The sequence below is a fragment of the Electrona antarctica genome (genome assembly GCF_951216825.1).
Source record: "Electrona antarctica genome assembly, chromosome: 17".
NCBI classification, from domain to species: domain Eukaryota; kingdom Metazoa; phylum Chordata; class Actinopteri; order Myctophiformes; family Myctophidae; genus Electrona; species Electrona antarctica.
Window position 1 is genome coordinate 33,659,020 of NC_136798.1, and position 9,804 is coordinate 33,668,823.

Here is a 9,804-nt window from a genome sequence, read left to right on the forward strand (position 1 = left end):
AGAATTGTTTAAAATGATATATATATATATATATATATTCATATATTCATATTATTATATGAATATTGAATATTAATATATTCATATTAATCGATTCATATCCATTGTTATGTAACTATAACTAATAATATTATAGAATCAATATAATATTTTGAATCCCGTGAAACTTGCGTAAGTGCTAAATGTTGCGTGACGCTGTTGCCATGGACACCAGCGTTTCCCCACATTCAGAAAAACAACAGCAGGACACACACACACACACACACACACACACACACCCAGCTTGTCTCTTTAACGATGTCATTAGCGGCATGGACTCCATTTCCCTAACGACCCAGCCATAGGAAGACTTCTCAGCATTGTTGTTCCTCCTGGGCCCGCCGTGTGTGTGTGTGTGTGTGTGTGTGTGTGTGTGTGTGTGTGTGTGTGTGTGTGTGTGTGTGTGTGCGTGTGCGTGTGCGTGTGCGTGTGCGTGTGCGTGCGTGCGTGCGTGCGTGCGCGCGCGCGCGCGCGCGCGCACGGTCCTGGTAAACAACACTGCAACCAAAGGGAAGAGCAGGCGGGGGGGGGGGGAACAACACCCCTCCCTGTCCAAGACTGGGACAAACACACACACAGAATCGCCTTCTGCTGTTACATCACCTCTCTGTTATTTTGGGTATTAATATATATTGGTTTTATCTCCGATCAAACGATAACTGATTCCACCCTCCACTGCTTTCAGTGGAAGCTAATAAAACCCCCACTTCTCTGTGTGTGTGTGTGCGTGTGCGTGCGTGCGTGCGTGCGTGCGTGCGTGTGCGCGCGCAGTATAGCTAGCAGCAGGTGCAGCTAACACAGAGATGACAGATCAGATCCCAGGTCAGCTTAAAGAGACCTGAGGCCGATTCTACAAATTCCTTCTAAACCAGTGGTCCTCAAACTCATTTGTTCCTCCCAATATGAAAATGTTTCGTGCCATGGACCCCCAGAAGAGAAACTTCAAAAGTATAGCCTATCCAAAAAAAAATTTTAAGGTATTTGATGATGTTTCAGAAGTGTTAAAAAATAGCAGATGCACTGCCTAAAAGGACACGGATCACACTGGTAACAGTGGGTCGGGACTCATTTGTGAGCTTGTAGATCTGCTATGTTCACTATAGCTTGATCAATGTCTAATCTGTCTTTTGGGTCTCGGCCTGAAAAGTGTGGGAACCACTGACAGATGCTTGGCCCGGTTTTAATGGGTTAATCAGCCAGACAGAACGAGACGATGACGGATCAGAGTTCTTAGGGGTTAAGGTTTCTTGCTCATGGACACCTCGGCACATAGCTGGGGTCAGGAATCTAACCTCTAACCTGCATGGGACCTTCTGTTTCCCAGGCAGCCTCACCGCTATACCATGACATCCATGTGAGGGGGGGGGGGGGTGTGTTACATATATCACAGTGCTTTCACACTAGCAGTGACAAAGTTACAGAATGGCCTATAGCGCATGGTTCCCTATTTGTGCGTCACTGACACATTATTTTATGGGTCCCTTTATTTTTTTACGTTTTGTTTTTGTTCTCAAAAAAGCAAAAATTTTCAGGAATTAAATCAAAAGGATTTTTTTTCTAGTAATTTCATGGAGAAATCAAAGATAAATCTAAAATTCCATTCATTTGAAAACAAATGTTTAAGAACTAGTGAAAAAAGACGATCTACAAGCTGCATGTGAGCTTGTAGATCTGCTATTTTCACTGGTCTGGGCAAACGTTTAATTTCTCTTTTGGGTCTGGAGCTAAAAGGTTTTGGGAACCCTGGTGGCCTATAGCGTAACTGACCAGCTGCTTGATAATGACAAGTATGATAGAGTATAATGCAAAGGGTCCAACAGTACTGGGAACCTGGTAATGACAAGTATGAATAAATGAAAAGGGTCCAACAGTACTGGGAACCTGGTAATGACAAGTATGACATTTACAGAACCAAGCATCTGAACTGAAGTAGAGTGGGAACGAACGCTGAGACAAACAAACGCATGATTGATTGACACCTCGCCGCGGCATCGGAGCGCTGGGAACAACTTTGATTTGTAGCAGCGGGCCCATCACACGGTGGTCAAGTGTCTCTTTGTAGCTTCATGTTTCTGGTTGGCTTCCGCTGAAAATAACTTGACATGGCTGTTGCTTTGTCACCATGTGAATTGTGAACACAGACAGCAGTGTGAGCTTGTAGATCTGCTATTCCGAGCGCAAAAAAGCAGACAACCAAACGTACTTGTCTTTTTTTAAATGATTTTTTTGTGGCTTTCGCCTTTATGACAAGAAATGGGGAGAGAGATGGGGGGTGACATGCAGTAAAGGCCATCGGGATCGGGAGTCGAACCCGCGGCACACTGCCAGACTGGATTACCAGCCAAGGTCTTTTATAGTTCTACTGGATCTATTCTCCACTAGTCCCTCCCTAAGCCTTTAGCCTAGTGTTGATTTGTTGACTAAATTGACAATATACAAAATACTATTTAGTCTTAATAGTTTTAGTCATCATAGCTAAGTTTTTATTTAGTTTTAGTTTTTGTCAGTGAAAAAAAAGGTAGTCGACGAAATCAACATTGTGTGTGTGTGTGTGTGTGTGTGTGTGTGTGTGTGTGTGTGTGTGTGTGTGTGTGTGTGTGTGTGTGTGTGTGTGTGTGTGTGTGTGTGTGTGTGTGTGTGTGTGTGTGTGTGTGTGTGTGTGTGTGTGTGTGTGTGTGTGTGTGTGTGTGTGTGTGTGTGTGTGTGAGTGAGTGAGAGGTCCGGTGCCACGGGGCTGGGAGTGGGGCAGGGACGGTGCAGAGGTGGGGGTGGTTGCAGTTGGTGCTGGGGTCGGGGGGATGGGGGGGGGGGGGGTCCTGGTTGAACCGGTGGAAAAGTCCTACTCCTCGGCCCGTGTTTCCTGTGGGCTCTCCATTATCAGGCCCCGTTGATCCCTGCAGCTTTTCCTCCCTACTTCCTCTCCCACTTCCACGCCACTTCCCCTTCTCCCACAGTCCCCCTAGCTCGCAGACCCCATGAATCACTGCCGCTGCCACAGAGAGAGACGCCGTAAACCATGCGCACGCACGTGCACACACACACGCACACACAGCGCCACAGCAGACTCACGCACAAGTCCAGTGACTCACCATACATTAACGTCGGGTGGAAACCTCATTATGTTTGGACACCTTTTCAGGATTCAAATAAAAAACAAATATCAAATGTAGCTTGTGGATCTGCTACTTTTGATGCTTTTGTGTGACGCCGTATACTGATCGAGTGGCCTATAGGGTGTTGATTTACGAAGAAACACAAAGTTTAGAACATGGAGATAAGAGGTTTCTTCCCCGACATGGACGTTATAGCACGTGTGGCTCCGCGGCACGCTGAGGTCATATCTCCCTCTGAGCAGTGCCAACGTTAAGTCTATGCCAGGCGGCGCTCGCTACGCATGGCCTATAGCTCTCGACTGGATGACGGACAGTGTTTAATCAAGGGGTTCTCCGTGGCGTGCCGAAGGTATAGAGAGAGAGAGCATTACACTGCTAATGCAGCGTTGCTTCAGTTAGCATCAGATAGATCTCCTCTCCTTTCCAATACGTCTTGGATGCCAGTCAGTCACTGTAACCGGAGGCACGACCATCGCTGCTCAATGTCACAGCAAAATGCACACGCATCACTCAGGAATCCAGGACAAAACCCAACAATTGTGATGGCCATGGCAAGCTGTACTTTGTACTTGTGTTCCATCTATCCATTTTGGTCCACTGAATGAGAGGCGCCTTCATTTGTTGACCGTGTGATGTGATCAAAATGTTTCTTAACCCATTTTGACCTGAGATCAGATTCTAAAAATGTCTGTTTGAAAATGACAGTTTTCAGAAAAAGCTATGTTTCTATGTCAGTGGTTCTTCGATTAAAAAAAAATAGCAGACCTACAAGCTCGTAGTGCGCCACTCGGTGGCGCGCTATGAGCTTGTAGATCTGCTATTTTTCAATAGCTAAAGCATAACATAATGCTAACACCAAAAGGGGTTCCCGCCCAGAATGGGTTTTAAAGGCCTCAGTAGGTTGTGTATAGGCTGTCAATAAATGCATCCCAGATGCCGTACCTGCAGGGGGGACAGATCTAGAGCTTTCTCTGTTTCTGCCCCCTCCCTCTGAATGCACTCCCCACCCCAACCATCTCAGGGTTGCCCCCCTCCCTCCTCTCCCACCTCTTCAAGACAGCTTTTCCCAGCTGAGGTCTGGTTGGTATGTCCCCCCCCAACCCTTGTTTAACCATTTATCTTTTTAATCTAGCACTGATCTCCTATACTTGATTGTTTTGCTTTGTTTTGCTTGCTTGAATAAAGTTGGTTCTTTACTCTTTTATGTAAAGCACTTTGGGCATTTAGAAAAGTGCTATATACATTTGAGCTATTATTATTATTATTATTATTATTAAGAAATACTCACAAAACCTTTCCAAATGATTTATATGGTAATTTTTTTCCATTATTTCCATATTTTCTTCAATAGTAATCCACTTTGTTGTTTATGGGTTATGGCATCAGCCAATGCGTCATTCTGTTGAGCAATCTTTACAGTCATTCCACATTCTAAAGTATTAGAACCAAGCCAAAATCAAAGCATCTGATCTGTGACATTATATTCCCCTTATCAAAGTTCTCTGTAAACGGTCCAAGACGCTTCCCTTATACATCTTGGATGGCAGTCAGGACGTGATGGGCCTCACTGTAACTAAATGCAAGACAATCTGGCTCTGGATCTCACAGCAAACTGCACTTCAGTCAGGAATCCAGGAACACAAATCCTCAGTGTTATTTTAGTGTACAAACGGAATCCACTTGGTTCGGTTTGTACTCCCTCAGAGTTACACATGGATAAATGAACACTGAGGATTTCACTGTGCAGGAGAACAATAGAAGGAACAATGAGTGTACTGATTGTACGGACAATACACACAGATGTCCATGTCAGAAGGCCATGTGGTTGATGAGTGTGATGCTAGCCGGTTGGTATTATGACGATGCTACAGTGTGGTGTTTGATGATGTGAGGATAGATGATTAGATTTCAGATTTTTATTGAAGGGACAGCCCCTTGAGGTGCATCATCTCATTTTCAAGAGGGACCCATAAACATACAAAATACAGAAAAGCATACTGTACACAAATACACAAAACATGCAGTACACAGATACAAACAGATATACAGATACATACATATAATACACGAATAGCTTGCTCACCCTCTTCCACCTACACGGTACACCACCAACCACCACATAATACACAATGGAGATAAGGTCACAGTGCAAATATTTCAGTGTCATAATTGGTTACAGTCAGGTTAGAAGCATAGGCAAGTTGAGTCTAGATGTGAATGTAAGGAGGTTCTGAAGATGAAATGGATCTAAGAGATAGAGGGAGGTTGTTCCAATCGAATGGGGCTTTGTAGCAGAAAGACCTACGCCCAACCACATTGGAGATTTTGGGGATTTTTACTTGTGACTGGCCAGCAATTTTCAAATGCATCCGTCATACGGTCTGGAGCATGGAAGCGCTGAAAATGATCCGCGGGTAAAGTGGATGCGGTAATGAGAACGCAATGCTATAGGTGGTTGATAATGGCGATGCTAATTGAAAGTGAGTGGTAAATGGTGCCTTTATATAGCTCCTTTATCCAAGGCGTTTTACATAGATTGTGCATTACATTCACCCATTCATTCATACACCGATGGCGGTGGAAACCATGCACGACACCAACCAGCACATCAGGGGTTCAGTGTCTTGCTCAAGGACACTTCGACACTAACTCTGGGGGAGCCCGGGTTCGAACTGGCAACCTTGTGGTTACCATCCAACCACTCTACCCCTGAGCCACCGCCTCCCTTATATGACATTGCGGATGTGAAATAGTGTGAACGTTTAAAACACTCCCTCTATTGTTGTGGGCCTGTGGCTGTGTGTGTTGTCACACATGTCGTGGTCACACTGTTTACGCTGACCAGTCACTCATGCAAACCAACCCCCCCTCGAACTAAAACACCATGCAGGTTTTGGGGTCTGCCTCGTCTGTCGTCAGCCGTGATTGGATCCAATGGGCTCTTGGCAACCAGGCCAACGTAAACAAACATGGTTCCTTACCTGATGCTTTGCAACAACACTCTAGTGGTGGTCTCTAAGGGGATCAAACTGGGGGGCAGACATGTGAAATAGTCAGTAGTCAGTAGTCAGTATTTATCAGTTGGTCTATGTCTTTTTATGTGTGTTGGATGGACAGATAGACAGAGATCATGTAGGAAGAGAAATCCAGGACGGACAGAGAGGGGGAAGGCCGTGAGAGAGGTGGCTTGGTGTCTGATACATGACTAATCTTGTTGGCTTCTAAAGCCGTAAGCACAGTAAATCTTCCTCGCAGGTTTTCCAGGACACGTACGCTAACACATGCACGCGTGTTGATCGATAGAAGCCTAGTAATGGGTTTCCCAGTGCTATCCTGTAGCCTCGCCTCCCCTCGTGGGGACGGACGGACGGATCGACACACATACGGCGCTTCTCTCAGACAGAGGGAAACTAGAGATGCAGAGGAAAGGGAAGCACTTAGGTGCGCTTGATATCCTATCTGCGGTAATACACAGAAAACACACACACACACACACACACACACACACACACACACACACACACACACACACACACGTACACGTACACACACACGTACAGCCAACGGATTCGTATGCAAATCAACATGTTAATCACCAGTAAGTTACTTAATGTATATCACTCGAATTCAATCAAGCCAGCAGGCTCGCTTGGAGCCGACTGGCTGCGATTTGGAAACGCGGATATGTCCGTTGGTCAGACTATTACTAACCCTAAATCTAACCCTAACCATATCTCTAACCTCAGTCTTAACCGGCCACGTAAGTCCCCGGGTCCTAACCTCATAATAGTCTTAACCGGCCACGTAAGTCCCCGGGTCCTAACCTCATAATAGTCTTAACCGGCCACGTAAGTCCCCGGGTCCTAACCTCATAATAGTCTTAACCGGCCACGTAAGTCCCCGGGTCCTAACCACATAATAGTCTTAACCGGCCACGTAAGTCCCCGGGTCCTAACCTCATAATAGTCTTAACCGGCCACGTAAGTCCCCGGGTCCTAACCTCATAATAGTCTTAACCGGCCACGTAAGTCCCCGGGTCCTAACCTCATAATAGTCTTAACCGGCCACGTAAGTCCCCGGGTCCTAACCTCATAATAGTCTTAACCGGCCACGTAAGTCCCCGGGTCCTAACCTCATAATAGTCTTAACCGGCCACGTAAGTCCCCGGGTCCTAACCTCATAATAGTCTTAACCGGCCACGTAAGTCCCCGGGTCCTAACCTCATAATAGTCTTAACCGGCCACGTAAGTCCCCGGGTCCTAACCTCATAATAGTCTTAACCGGCCACGTAAGTCCCCGGGTCCTAACCTCATAATAGTCTTAACCGGCCACGTAAGTCCCCGGGTCCTAACCTCATAATAGTCTTAACCGGCCACGTAAGTCACTTTCACGATGTTTTCCCTTCGGCGGCAGTCATTTCACTTCCCTGTATCCTAATCGCAGCCAGTAAGCATGCAGTCGGCTCCAGGCGAGCCTGCTGGCTCCAGTGCATTCGAGTGATAAGTAAACTACTGGTGATTATCGGTTGATAACATTCAAAGCGGGTGGTACACCAGCGTTGGGCATGTCATAATAATAGGCAAACATTTGGCGAAAATAGCCAATCTACGAGCTCGGTCACAGAGTGATGTGTTGTGAGCTTGTGTTCGGCAGAACCATTTGGGGAAACAAGGAGGGAGAATGGGGTACCCTGCTCAACTTTTTGTGTTTTTTGTAAATTAACGTCGTACTTGATCATACTACAGCGTCACATAAAAGCATCGAAAGTAACAGATGTAGAAGCTCAAAACACGGCGTGAAGTGGCGCGTTTTAAGCTTGTAGATCTGATATACTTTGCTTTTTTTGTCTGAATCCTGAAAAGTAACAGTTATGGACATTTGAGAGACGTGTACTCTCATTTACAAATGCAGCTGAGAAAAGGCAAGCAGCAATACGTACATTCAAACCTAATCTACCACTCACAGTCAAATGAATGAAATTGAATGAATGAAAGTAAATTAAAAGATAAAGCACTTGATCTCGACAGATTTAACGTCAAGACATTCAAGTTATGATTCAACGTCTTGAAGGTGTGTCCTTTGCGGCTCCTTTCAGGCCAGAACTAGAAGCTAGTGCCAGATTGGGATGAATTCAGTAGTGATGTAATGCTGGTAGTTTCCTGAGAAGTGCTTGTGCAGATGAAGAGATATGGTATCTGCTTCCATGCTGCCTGGGACTTCCAGCGTTCCCCTTTCTTGACCGATGCCCTGGGAAACCAGAGGAACCGCGTGTGTTCCAGACTGTACGGTATTACGCACGCACAGACAGACAGACATGGCTGTTAAATGTTTGCCAGGGATTTTGAGAAATGTTTCTCCTCTAGGCAGGCCGGCGGGGCCGGGCCGGGCAGCAGCAGTTCAGCATCAACAGAGATGTCTCCGACTTATCCTCTCTTGCCATCGGCCGATCGTCTGGAATTTCCAGACGAGAGCCAAAAAAACGAGAGCTTTTTGCCCTTATCTCTGTCTTGAACTCTTGAAATGGTTATCAGGGATGGATTTTAACCCAGACACAGCGACGTAGTGTGTGTGTTTGCATGCGTGCGTGTGTGTGTGTACGTATTCACAAACACGTGTGTTTGTGCATGCCAAGTGTGCATGCAATCACGTCCATGGCAGCAGTCGTCTGTGAGTAAATAGGTGATTTGGTGTAGCGCTCCCTGTGCAACGGTGGGCTTTTACAGGGATAACAGGAATGCGTGCGCCTTTCCTGGAGGTCGTACATCAACATGGCAGATGTTTCCTAGAGGATGGGACCTCGCAGGCTTCTGCGCCCGAGTCCCCCCCCCCTCCAGCCTCCCGCCCCCACTACCTTAATTGCTGTTTGTTTTGTCTCCCCTCCCCTCCCCTCCGCTCCTCTCCCGCTTTTCTTTCGTTTGGTCTCGCGTCAAACATCTGAGGCGCATTTTCAAGAAACCAAAAAAGGAGCTCCAAATTGCTGCAGCATATTTGGCTCTCTCGGACATGTGGGGGGGAGGGGTGGGGGGCGGGGGGGGAGGTAGAGGGTATTGTTTCCAAGCTTTTATCCTTCCAAGCATTTGATCTCTCTCACTCCCATCCCATGTTGAATGAATGTGCACGGCGTAGCGGCCAGGGGGGCCCTTATGGAAGAGCTCTCTCTGTGTTGTTAACCACTTTAAGTTCTATTTACCAGTGGTTCCCGAACCTGACACTAATTAGCCCACGGACCCCCATTTGAGAATATATGCCAGGGACCCCCCATAAGAGAAGATTTTTACGGCTCTAGCAGTGATTCTTAACCCGTTAAATTTCAAGGACTCCCAGTTTGACATGCATTAGTCTACGGACCCCCATTTAATGGCATTTCTATCTCTGATACCCCAATTTATGTTGTAAAATCAATGGTAATTTAACTCTGTGGACTCTTGTGTGGACTCTTGTGTACAAATGGAACCAAATGGACCCTAACGGGTCCATTTGGTTCCATTTGTACACTCTCAGAGTGACAGACCCTATGGGTCCATTTGGTTCCAAACTATAATTTAGCTGGGGACCCCCTGGAACCCCCTCAAGGACCCCACTTTGGGAACCACTGCTATATACCTCAGAGTATGATGAACGGCATGCTATATCTAGGGTTCGTGTTAAACCT